This window comes from Mycteria americana, chromosome 12, assembly GCF_035582795.1.
Source record: "Mycteria americana isolate JAX WOST 10 ecotype Jacksonville Zoo and Gardens chromosome 12, USCA_MyAme_1.0, whole genome shotgun sequence".
Classification (NCBI taxonomy): Eukaryota; Metazoa; Chordata; class Aves; order Ciconiiformes; family Ciconiidae; genus Mycteria; species Mycteria americana.
This window is the reverse complement of record NC_134376.1, coordinates 14,153,015-14,166,637: the sequence shown is the minus strand read 5'-3', so window position 1 is coordinate 14,166,637 and position 13,623 is coordinate 14,153,015.

Here is a 13,623-nt window from a genome sequence, read left to right as displayed (position 1 = left end):
AGATAACCTCAGTCTTTCTCTGAGCGGAGGCTGGACCCAATGACCTCTGAAAGTCCCTCCCAACTGAAATAACTCTATGGTTCTTTCATTAGCCGGAGATTTCCACAAAGTTTGCAGGTATTGATTAGTTCAGTCTTCTACCCCTTTATCATTTTTTGTTGAGAGTGCCAGAGAGGCAGACAGTGCACTATCCTAAGCTCTGTTTCCGCAGGAAACTAGGGTAAAATACATAATTACAAAATTTTCAGGGATGTTTTCAATTCAGAGATCTTGGGTTTTATGATTTCTCTTTAATTGAACAAACATTATGTTTTAAGGAGAGGTGTAAATCATTATTCCTCAATAATAAAAAGTGGTAAATCCACTACAAGTGAATGCATTCCATAGTTCAAAACTTTACATGATTTAAAGTCTACTTTTGAGAGGTTTTCCAAAGCCACATCTTTCATATGACTTTCACAGGGAGTCAAGAGATCTAATGTCATAGCTATTAAAAAAAAAATTGATGAAGTTTAATTTTCACAATAAAGCCAAGCCTGTTTTGCTAAAAAGTAGTATGTTTACATCTAAGCTGCTAGGTGGTGACTCGGTCTCTGTTTACCGTCTTTGAAGAGTCCAATGATTCCTTTTTCTCATCAAATTTTGTTGGACACAGTAAACTATGAAGTCAAGTGTTACAGTGATGTACATCCAAAGTAAAAAGGGAATGGAAGGTGCTTTACTGGTCCATCTTTTTCTTTGCAACTGTAATTAATCAACTAAGGGTAGTTGTAAAAGTGGTGTCTTACTCCAAGTAGAAGGTGGAAGGTGAAGCTGAAAAGTATCTATGCAATTAGGTATACTTGCAACAGCCCTTTTTAAAATAAATGTATTATTAGTGGAAGATAGGGATTGCCTGTGAGAAAACGGATGCCTCTCGTGCAGCATACATTGTTCTGCCGAAGCGCCTCGACCTGCAGCGTTCTCAAAATGCTTGTAATGTGGTGTTGGAATAATCTAGCCATCTCCCTCTCTGCAAGGGAGGTGAGGTGTTTGAGATCACCGTATTTACAAATGGGCAGCAAAAGGTGAAGTGACTTGTCGTGCAGCACAGGTCCTACAGCAGCTAACTCACTGTCAGCACCAGAACGTGAGCTGTGTATATATTAAAGAAGTGAGTTATGTAGTCTTTTTTAGAAAAAATGATGGTTTCTATGTTCTGGCCACCTCGCATCCAAGGAAAGGTAGCACAGAGTAGTGGGGTGAAAATTAGGTGAATTCTTCAGGCATGGCATAGCAATTGATCACCCTGCTGCAAATTTTCTATTGTTTAAGTCTCTTGACTTCTGACATCAAAAGCAAGTATCACCTGTAATGGTATTTGGCCACTTGTCTATCCAACTGTGGAGGATACCAAAGAATTTCTGTGCCCTTTGCCCAGAGAGTTCTTGAAGACAACAAGAACAGAAACTTTCCAGCTAAGGTACCAGGCTGAGACTTAGGAGATGGGACTTCAGTTCTTGGCTTTGTCACAGACCTCCTCTGTGGCACCTCCTCTGCAAAGCACCAGATGGCTGATCCAGAAGACCACAACACACATTTAAGTTGGGTCTTGCTAACTAGATGAGTTAGTTGTGTATCCACAAATGTAGGTCTCTGCTTGTCTGGTCCCAGGAAAGGGTCACAGAGATGGGCAGGTACTGTCTCTGCTAAATACATGTTTCCTGGTGTTGAGTAGGTCTGCCAGGTGTTAGTGCTGCTAAGCAAACAAACAATTATGTTCAAGTGAAAATAAATATAGACTATAACATGAAAAATCTGAGTATTTCAAAATTTGAGCCGTTTCTCCTCCCTGAGATCACCTCCCTTTGCCTGGCCACACATCAAATCCCCACCTGGATGCTGAGTTTAGCTTTTGTGTACCGTGAAGCTGATGGCAGCCCAGGCATCAGCCCGAGACCCACAGTGCCATCTCTGCACTGCCGTTTCCTTATCTCCTTCCTCTACTTTCTTCCTTAGAAGAAAAACCTGCCTCCACAAACCCTTTCCTTCTTTCAAGAGTCCACATGAATGATTACCTCCTCTCTGCCACTGATTCTTCTTCACCCTGGTCTTCACTTTATCCTGACAGTTTAACAAACAGGGCAGGGGCAGCATAGGCACAGGTGATGCTGTAGCTACATCGAATCTAATCTACCATATTAGAATAATCTGTCGTATATTAAGGGATAGATTGGATTTCTTTTCAATGTGTTATTTACAATCTGGCAGAGTTCAGTACCAGTGTAGGAACTGATCCTGCAATTTGATCAGCCCAGGTAAACCCAATGAAGTCAGTGGAGTCTGCACGGAGGGATCAGATTCCAGTACTGGAGATTATTCTTGTAAACTGTTTAACAAGCAAACCTCCCCAAATCGTAAGTTACAAAATGACTAAATAAAACAAGGCAACCGAGATCTGCAGTTGGCATTTTTCCTTCAAACGAAGGTTACAGCATTGGCTGAATTAATCCATTTAAGTGACAGAGAAAAGATCCTAGAGAGGAAATAAATTAAAAGACGTGAAACTAAGAAATAAACTTTTTGAAGATAAGCTTGGGAAGATACACCTTTTGCTTTGAAGTGAATAAAACTAGGTCCTAGAAGACATGCCTCTCTTCCTATCACTTTCAAATGAGAGCCCTGATCCTGCAGGGAGCTCTGTGCAGGCAAATCCAAGAACCAATGCAGTGTCCTTCAGTGTCTTGAGTTTTGATTTCAGGTCAGAAATTCCCAATAAAATGAACAAAAGTTTTTTGGTTTGGTGGGGGTTTTTTTGGTGTGTGTGTGTGTGAAAGGAATATCAGAATTATGAAGCTTCATTGATCCTACAAAAAACTGCTGAAGTGAAAGCCCTTTGGCGTTTGATAAAGATGTGACTGCTGAATTTTTCCCAGAGTAAGTTGTCTCCTAAGTATCATTAGGAATTTGAGTTCAGTAGGGAGAAGAAGAAGAAGTTGGATTAGAAACCGCTGCCCTCTGATTGTTCAGTTGTCAGCCCTATTGTCATTGTCACCCTCCTGGTTTTCCTATGCTATCTGCCAGCTAGCAAAGCTGGAGAAGTCAAAGTGCAAGCAAGCCAAAAACCCAGGACAGAATAAAAAATTGTATCTTCAGCCTTTCTTCATAAAAGCCGTAAGAAACAAATGAGATGCCTTTTTTTTTTCTCCTCTTTAAGATACTTTGCAGAGGCATATGTGAACAGGAATGATTGCTACAGATATCTGAGCAGAGACTGAGAATTAATTGCTAGAAAACTGCTCCTATATGTGGGGTCTGAGGAGGAGGAGTTTCTCACCACGGCAATGCCAGAATTGTGCTATGTTGCAGAGAGGAGGAAGATGCCAATTAGAGTAATAGAAAAAGCAGGGCTAGGAGCACAGAGATAAACATCTGGCAGGCTCCCTGGGGCAAGTGCATTTGAAGACTTAAAAATAGGAAGGATGAATTTAACTGGGATCCTGAAATGGAACTGAAACTGGTCGAGTTGTTGGCCGGTGGAATCACATAATTGCACTTCTTCCTGTTATCAGCAGTGGTTTACATTTGGGAGAGTTTAGGAAGCTGGACTTTTAAAGAACATAGAAGGAGAACTGACAATAGAGTGTGGGAGGCAAGATGAGGGCATGAATTAACATTTCCACAGCGGTGAAGTCAAAGCCAAATGTGGCATCTGACTACCTTTATTTGTTCTCAATATTTAGCAATGAATATTAATTTTATTTAATGCAAGCTATTTTGGTATTTGAATATGAACATTGAACATTCAGTTAGTGCTAGCATCACAGCTTAAAGCAGGCTGCCATTATTTCAGCATGCCTTGCTTTCCAGCAACCCCTCCTATGTCCACTGTAGTGGAAGGGAAATGGCCTTTCACTCAGGGTACATTTTGGCTGACCTTGTTTTTTAGCAAGAAAAAACCATTTGATTTGTTTGAGAAAACTGGGGGAAAAAAGATCTTTTGGGCAGTTTTAGATATATTGTATTTGAAATACTTCTGATGCATGGTGTGGTCAGTAGTAGCAGGACATAGGGAGGAAAGAGAATTATCAGTTTAATTTTTCAGATATGCTATGCATGGAAAACCCTTGAATTGATCATTTTTAAAGACAGCCTCTGGTCAGAATTCACTTCTTGGTCTAGGATCCTTAGGATAAGATAATTTTCAATAACTTTTTGGTTTGATCCTTCATGTCTGCAGTTGCTGCATTAAGCAAAGAGCAGGATTCCTATGGTCATCACTTACCCTTTCCACCAAGCACATGTATATGTATATTTAATAACCCCCATCATTTCTTCCTGACTGTACCTGGCAAAGGAAGTCCTTGCAGAATCATCACTGCTTTGCCAATGTTGAAGGCTGTTGCCTGGAGTGATATGATGCATGTAGGAACCTGCTTTGACACTTGATTTCCCTGGCTTCTCTGGAGGCTACTTCAGTGTTTTGGCAGACTGCTGATGTTGGTACTCATTATACGTCTTGCCTCAATGCTCAAGGTGCCTTGATACTTTCAAGAAGTTCTTCTTTAATAGCTTAACACACAGCATCTTCTACAAAAGTGTTAATTTGGTGCTTCTACATGCTCAACGGGATGGCTTTTTCATATTTCCATCCATAGGCCCAATAAACTATCACCATTAAACTGAAGGATTCTGCCAAGGGTTAGCTCATGGACTCATCTGAATGCTTCTGTCACGGCAGGGGAGAGGGATTCTTCTTTATTAATAGCATTTCATGCTGCTGAGTAGCTTCGAGGAAGTCTCTCACAGAAGTCCTTCACAGCAGAAGCTGAAGGAGCAAAAGCCATCTTTCAACACAGACCAAGCCAAGAGGTTGGAATATTTAAAGATCTTGTCAGGAGCTTTCTAACAAAGGCAAATCTTTTACCTCTGGCCTCGGATCAGAACAAGCAGAAGATTTTGAGTGATGTTCAGCTGGGTTTCAAATCTGAGAAGACCTACAGCTGCAAGTGAAGGACTGACACTTTTATTTGATGATTCTTTGGGGATTTGGTCTCTCAGAACCCAAGGCGTAAAGCACTGGCCTTCCCCAATACACACGGGAAGCAGTACATCCAAGTAGTCAGGCTCCTTGATACGAAAATGCCAACAAGTTTTACCTAAACTGAATTACTCCAAGGTGGGCTCTTAAGACTTTGTTACAAGTTCATATGGCAATGGGTATTTTTGAAACCTCCTACAAAAAGCTCTGTTCTAGGGTCTTTATGGGGTCTGCCACTGCTGACTTCCTTGGAACCACTCATTGTCTGGTTTCTTAAACACTTCCTTGGTGACATCAAGTGAGTTTCATGCATCAGTCACTTACTTACCTTCTCTCAGATTTTAATGTGGTAGAATGCTGCAGACAACTCATCTGAGAATCACTGCGAAGGGAAGACTTGAGCTACTTTGCCATTTTCACCTTGCATCTTATAATGAAGCCCTGTTCTATATTTTTGATATAAACTGTTGTAAAGTGCTACTTGAGCAAACTGATATCCTTGGAAGGTCCATCTAACATTGTCTCACTTGGTATCAACACAACAGGCAACTCTGTTACCGATACCTTGTCTAACAGCTAAGCTACGCCAGTATATTTTGGTTTTATAACCTATCTGGCATGAAGTTTTAAATCATGTCAAACTGCATTTGATCTGAACAAAGCAGCCTCCACTGTTTGTCTCAGGGATATTTCCATCAAAGGCAACTGCAAGCTAGCTATGTGGACTTTCTCCACGCATTTACAAAACCACTATGATTTAGATTTGGTCTACAGCAAGAAATCCTATTTTAGCCATCCTGTGCTGTGGAAATTGTTTCCAATATTATAGGAATCAAGCTGTTCAACCCAGTAGAACCTTCATCTGTTGCAGGGTAACGTTACTTAGCTCTGAGTTTCTTTTGCTGTAGTCTTGCATGCATCTTTCAGAGTAAGCAGTGCCATGCTGGAGATTGCTGAGTTGCCTTATCTTTTGTTTTAAATATGACTTTGCTTTTATATCCATCCCTTTCTCCTACCAATTCCGTCCTTACATGGCTTTTCTCATTGTTGAAGCCTCCTTTTTGTCACCTTCTGACACTCCAGGGGTAAGAATACAGACAGGCCTCTGGAGAGGGCCAGCCACGCACTCAAATTGACTTCTCTTAAGAGACTGTTCACCTCTGTCCTATTGTTGGAGAGTCTCTGATAAGATACTGATTTTGTAACTTCTGTATTGTTCTGTCAGACTTTCTTCCCATTCCCATTCTCTTTTATTTTCTGCCCTCCTTGGCTGATTTATTTCTCTGGTAAAGCATTAACTCCTGCTCAAACTGGGAGCTGCACAGAGCAGCTGATCCAGTCGTGGAGACCACCAGTTTGTGCTTGGAACTAGTACCAAGCCACCGCTGCATGGACCCAAACCTCTCAGGGTTGTAAAGGCTTGTGTTTATCTCATTCTGAGTAGTCAAGAAGTAGGACTGAGAATCTTCACTGAAATGAGAATCTGAATGTTCTCTTCAAACACAAAAATTATAGGTCTGTAACTTTCTTGTTTTAGGCAATTGATACTTCACAATCAATACTGTCTGGGATGTTGCTAGTATAGTATAAGATCTCATTAGGCATTCACAGCATTAAAGCTTAACCAGAACTAGAGAACAAACCAACTAGGCAAAACCATACATACATCAATGCAGAAATGGATTATTCTATGAAATATTTTGGACTTACACAGGTACAAAGAAAAAAGAGCCATTATTCACTCTGGGAATTTGAGTAAGGGTAAGAGAGGAGAGAGAATATTTTTCAAAAATTTTAGGCTGAGTATATGAAAAATGTCTTATTCGTGCTACTTACTAAATCATGGACATATCTTTCAAGGAAAAAGGTGGAAGCCTGTCCCTTAAGGGGTTTAAAATAGTAGGAAGCAATCCTGCATTAGCAGGTAGGATGGACTGAAGTACTGGTTACAGAGACACTTAGGACTTGAGGAAGACAATAATTGCCTTCGCCAGCACAGCTACAACTGGAAGAGGATGAGTCGTGAAACCCTCGGGCTCACGCGCAGGTTTTCAGTGAGGATATTCCTATGCATAACTTCACACATACACATTTGCAGACCTGCAAATCTAATGCAATTGATTTCTTCCTCTCTGTATCGTGTAATTTGAGAGCTGAAAATCCCTTATAGTAGAGGGAGCGTTGTTTAAGCGTGAGGGTAACTAAATGTTTAAATAGGTTGTTTTTTAAGGATACTTCCAACATGTTGCTGATCATCTCTCAATACAACAGCTAGGCACTAGTTTCAAGGAAGTAGGAAACTTTTTCCAGTCCAATGTCCTCATTTCCTATGTTCCTGAACAATAATTTATAGCAATGTCACACAGTGCCAGAAATACTACGTCGCAAAGGTCAGTATGCTTAACGATGTCACTACTGGTAGTCACCTTTCCCATCCTCTTGCTGGGTGTCACTGCCCTCAAAAGCAAGGACAACTTTTTGTGAATTAGCCCTGGGACTGCTGCAGTTCTGTATTAAGGCCAACCCAGGCCGGAGTTATTTTCCTTCAGTATATTGGGCTGACGACAGCGGCAATCTAGGACCTGATTCCCCAGAGGATCAGACGTCTCTGCCTTGGAGAGGAGCAAGGCTAAAGGCAGTGTAACCTCAGACCGCTGATTTTAATCTACAGTCCCGAGCGTGCTGGACCTTGGTTAAGCATCAGATAGTGGCCGTGATGGAGAGGTGCTGGACTACGTGGCAGGTACTACAGGCCGGGTGGATTGTTGGTCTGATTTTGCTGGCTGTGGAGAGCTTGGACATACTGATAAGCCATTTTTGAACCCTGCCAGGCAAAAGCTTGAGGACTGGCTATCTAGAAATTCATGAGGCATCCTCAATCCTCTTCTGCCCCACTGGAGGAGACAGAAAGGTGAAGTAGTTATACACACAGCAGCAAGACAGCGGGGAAGCGTGGAGAAGTCACAGCGGGAGGGACCCTGTTGACTTTTAAGGGGCTGCAAGAATGGCCACTGATTTTGGGAATCGGTGGCTGAGTGGAGGGAGCTACAGCTGAGCGTGGTGGTGGGAGGAGGCAGGAGTGGAAGCCCAGGCTTACCCACTGCCTGAAGGGAAGGGAGTTTCCAAGGGTAGGTGGAAGTCCTGGCAGGGAGGGGTGAAGAGCACAGATGGGGGTCCTGAGAGCAGGTACCTGCGTCCTCTGACAGGGTGCAGCGCTGAAGAGGGATGCAGTCGTTGGATGTGCACGTCGCTTTGCAGCACGGCAGCGTGTACCGGGCTGATGGGTCTCTGCCTGATAGTCGCCGTGGTCTGAAGCACTGCAAGGAAACTGCCATTTCACAGAGACATGTGCAAACACATGCTCCTGGCACAATGCTGACGCTCCCACACTCACCCTCTCTTCTTTCTCTGTCACATACAACTCAGGTTCATTACTTTTCCTTCCCCATTATTTTAGAAAAAATCACTGTTCTGAAGTTCTGAAGGCCAGAACTTTTCAAAGCTTAATTCTTCAGAGCACTTTGAAAATTCCCAAGAGAAAACGTCGTATGAGGAAACTGGAGGGAGCCAAGGCTGGTTCAGGAGTCATTTCTGGGGATATGAGGCTTTGAGGAAGACAAAATAGCAGTAACTCGCGTGAAGGAGAAAGGCCTATTGGTCCTCACGTTGTTGTTCTTCCTGTTCTTCTGGCTCCATCAGCTCTCTGCTCATTCCTGCCCAGAGGAGCTTCCTCATTCTTTCCCTGTTATGTTTGAATCCACCTCCCTCCACTTCCAAAAGACAGAACGTGAAGCGGATCGATCAATGAAATACCAAATCTCGTGTTTCCTCGTGCCCAGCAAACGCTCCCGAGCCCGTCTGACAGTCCCCAGGATGGAGGAGCACTCTGGCAACAGCAGCCTGCAGCGGAGGGGAGCAGGAGACGGCCAGCCCCAGCAGCGCAAGCCTGGCACAGCGCGCTCTCTTTTCTTGAGACTAAGGGAATTAAGTATTTTTGCAAATCCTTATGTAGAAAATCTTATTTTCGTTTGTTTTCCTAGATTGATGGAGTGTGATTCTTCTTGCTTTATTTATGGAGAGATTATTTGGCCACATGATTAACTAACACAACAACCAATTAGACACATATTGTAGTAATTGGGAGTTTGTGTACAGACAAATTACCATAGAAATTATACGAAATAGGCTCATCTCAGTGAAACAGAGGAAGACAGAGGAAGACTGGCTATTAGAGCAGGAAGAGTATAGACCATGTCTTCCCATACAGATCTCTCATCTTGCTTTGCAGTAGCAGATGCAGAGATTCTTTTTCAAAAAATACATTTGGTGACATTTTAAAAAAATCTGTAGTTCAGTAGATGCTCACGTATGGCATTTCTTATATCAAACAATGACACGAACAAACTTTTTGTGGCCTGTATTTGTTGCTAAATGCTTTTACTATGCAAAAAACACTTGAATAGGGATATTACAAACGGAAGGCATTTGTGTGACGTTTTGCAGCCAGTGGCCTGGTGTTGCCTCTGCTGCTTGGGACAGTTCCTTAACCCTTACATTAGGAAAAAAAAAATATGTTTAGCTATTGTGGATGTCCTGTAGGAACTGCTCCCAAGAAAGAAGCGGCTTCAAATATCAGTGGCTTCCCTGTTAGGAAATTTGAATCTTTCCTTGAAGGACTGTGTAGCCTTAATGGTTGAATCTGGGAAGCAGAAAAATAGGTTAAGTAAGTGAAAGAAGCACAAAAGGATAAAAGTAACCTGTAGGTAATCTCAGTTTGTCCCAGAGGAGTTTTGTAACAGAAAGGCAAAATGGTTCTGCAATATATCTGGAATTCAAAATTCACAAATTCAGACTCCCTACTCCCACTCCTGAAATAATTTGCTGTAAGATTTATCACCATCTCAGCACATTGATAATGAGCTGGAAGAAATGCCAGCTAATTCAAGAAGAGCGGGGACTGGGCAGCAAGGTAAAGAAAACGAAGAGTTCTGTCATTTGTATCCCACCCTAATAGAAAAGGTCAGCACCAAATAACAATTCTAAGTCTAATTTTTCTTTATGGGTTTAAAACCAGTGTTGTACACCAACCAGGACAATACATCTGTATAGCTACACCATTACTGGCAACAATGCTAAGAGAGAGAAGGAAAGGCAGTTGTTATGGTCACCAAAAGTACAAATATAAAATTAAGGTTAAAGGAAGAATCCGAAAACTGATAAAGGCAACCAAAAAAACTACTTGAGCGTATCCTCGGAACATCCTGGTCTTTCAGAGAGAGCACAGCCTGGAGCAATTCCCCGAAGAGGAGCAGGCATCAGCTCATTCTCCAGCAGCAGCTCATCCTGCGGGGACAACACAGGACAGCAACGGGGGAACGCAGTCCCCCTCCCAGGGAGCTACAGGACGGTCCGATAACAAAATTACAAAGACAACATAGTTAACATGCTATAGGCTTTGCAAGCTAAATCCTCAACTGCTGTAAAACTGAACGGTTCCATGCAGTCAATACACGTATGTCAGCTCAGCCCGCTGGAGGATGCGGGGCTGTTAGGCATCGCAGGGTGTGCATCTCGCAAACCTCAGGTGACACCGCCTTCCTGCAGAAGCACAGGAAAGGGGAAAACAACGTGCCATAAACCACGGTCGTGCCAAGCCAGCCGCGTCAGGTGACTTTCCACGTAGCCTTTACGACGGCCATAAACCAGGCCCGCATCGCCCGCCCGTGCCGCGCGCTCAGAGGAAATACAGACATCTTTACTGCAAAGCAAGTCCTGGCCGCTCCTATTCTCATTATATTTTACGTACTCGCGAGTGATCTGTTCGCTGAGAGCTTTAAAAGGGCAAGTTATGCGAGGCCCGATGGAGACGCAGCCGTTGGGGATATTATTTTGGTGGTTTGAGGAGCGGGGCTCCCCATGCGTGCAGTGCTTGGGATGAGGCCGGAGTGCCGGGAAGGGCTGTCTGCCTTCTCTGGCCAGCCACGCATGCTCTGCACGGCTGGAGAAGGGCCACGGGAAGTCCGTTAGGAAAAAGATTGCCGTTTAGCTTATAAAAGCAAAGATGATCGCCAAGTTAGACACGTGGTGTTACTTCTGATTGCCTGGGACAAAGCTCAGGCATGCCAACCTGCTTTTAACGGTGAGGAATTGCCCTCTGTGTTGGTCCCCAGCGTGTCTGTGTTGGGGTCAGGCTGTGCCCTACGCATTTGTCATTTTTCACAAAAGAAGCAAGAAGATTAGCTCCCAAATGAATAAATCCAAAGTGTTCCACATGTCCCTCTTAGAGTGCTGCGCAGGGGAGAAACCCGCCACGTCTCCCCAAGTATAAAAGCTGCAAGAAGAGCACAACTGTGCTATCAGACATCAGAGAATCTGCACGGGAGAACCTGCAAAAAACAAGTCTCATCTTTTCTGCTGTTCATAGAGCATTGTTTAAAAGCAACATTTCTTCCTTTTGTAGAGTCCTTAGCCCTAACTGACTATATTTTAACAAGATTCTTGTCTGTCTTCCCTTATTTCTCAATGGGTTGCCATGCTGAGAGAGCAAAGGGAGCAGCCTCCTCCATTCCCTTCTCTCCTTCTCCCCTGGGGATCTCTCCTTCCCCAAACTGCAGGCAGATTGAGACGTCTGGCATCCAGAGAAGTGGGAAAACAAACAACTCTGTCTCAGTCCCAATTGCACTTTTTGCCTCCTCTTTGAGACCAGCTTGGCTGAGCGCGCTGGCTGCAAGTACGCAGGCAATGAGCTGTTGCACTGCTGGGCTCGGACGTCCAGGGCCGTCACTTCAGCGTGCCACGGTGAATTTTGTCCCTGTGCTGGTATGGAGAGACACATGCTTTTACGCTCTCATTCTGGCCCATGTGAGGGAGGTTAGACTCCTGAAAAACTGTCTGCCTTAACTTTACTATTATTTTTTTGCCCCTATTCTACAGGCTGCATCACAGTGAATTAAACTTCTAGAAGAAAAGGCTGCGGACTTTTTTTGCAGCTTTCAATGGTTCAGCTCAGGCGAGCAATCAAAGGGCAAGGCAGAGGCATGCCTTTTCATTGCCTGCTATAAACAATCAAACTCAGACTTTGCACCACGTAGAAGGCTGTGTTATAAACAAGCGCGGCTGCTATCATATTACCATCCTGAGGCTGATTTATATAAGCTGCTTTCTGAGCTCTGATTAGGCTCAAAAACCCACGTGCTGTATAGGCAGACCAGATTGCTGGAATAAAATTTTCAGTAACACCTCTAATTATTCAGGTGCCTACTAGTGGGAAATTTCTGGTTCATGGACGTTGCATGCAGTTTTTTAAATGTTTTAGAAGGAAGGTAGTTAAGAAAATGGACTGGTTTTTGTCTTTGAAGAGGTTGTATCTCTATTCTGTACATGCTGTATATTGAGGAGCAGTAACTTCAGTTTGGTAGATTGCTGGAGGGACAAATAAAAGTAATGGTAAAGTAGCACGCAAGGAGCTGCATCAGGTCTTTTTAATCTATGCTATGGGAGGAATATTTACAGCTAGTGAAATCCAAAGAGTTTTCAGAAATACTTTCCGAGCTCGTGATCAGGGCTACTTTAAGTGAACCTGCACGGTTCATACTTAACTATAAAAAGACTTTCTATCAAAGCATATAATAGAAAGAACACTATTTCTTCCACTCAAAAATTCAGAAATCACACAATCCCTTGATTATAGACTTGTCTTCTCCTCCCATGTTATAAAGCCCTCCTCCCCCAAAGATTTTTGAGGCAAAGACTCGCTCCTTCTTTATGTGAAGAGCCAGACATACCTATGGCTGAGAATATATTGACTCATGCCTGTTCAAATGGCAGTGCAGTGAGGCTGGGGACACACGAATTAAACATGGTAGTGGAGGCTTAGCTGTTTAGAAAAATGCTTCAAGCAGTTAGGAAACAGCTGCCCAAAAATCAACTCCAAAAGATCCTATCTAGTGCAGCAGTTCAAGCCCTGCGTTACTAGAAAAGCAGTACAAATGTGCTAACCTTTATCAGTCAGAAGTCCCCGCTGTCCTGGATTCCCATGCAATTGAAAGCAGAGTCATCTGCAACAATGGGAGCTTTATTTATCCTGCACAATTGCTGCCAAAGCAGTCCTGGGACTTCCATGAGACTGCTATGAATATGTTTGGAGCGGGATGAATCTGGCAGAGCGCTGCGAAACTGCTGTATCACCAGTCTCAGCTCTGCCGGCTGGCTGCACTGACTGGCAATTTTTGTGCAGGGTTGCTAAGGAAATTTTAAAGCTTTTAGGAGACTGAAATGGCACTGTGCAACCTGCCCGCCCTGTTAGAGACTCATGATTGCTCTACCCTCTAGAGGCAGTGGAGAGGATATAATTGCGGCTGTTCTGACAGCTGATGGAGGTTTAGAGCAGGGACCGCGGTCTGTGCCCAGCCCCGCATCCCGCACGGGCTCATAGCTCCCACTCGACGGTGGGGATTTCGGGGAGTAATGAATAAAGAGATGAGTCAAGGGTAAAATGGGAATCATTTTGCATCACCTTTCTGATGGCTCCCTGGACCCCGTTACGAGATTGTCCGTTCTTTTCTTTGTTCAAGGTAGAAGTAGGTGTGTACCCGAGGAACAAG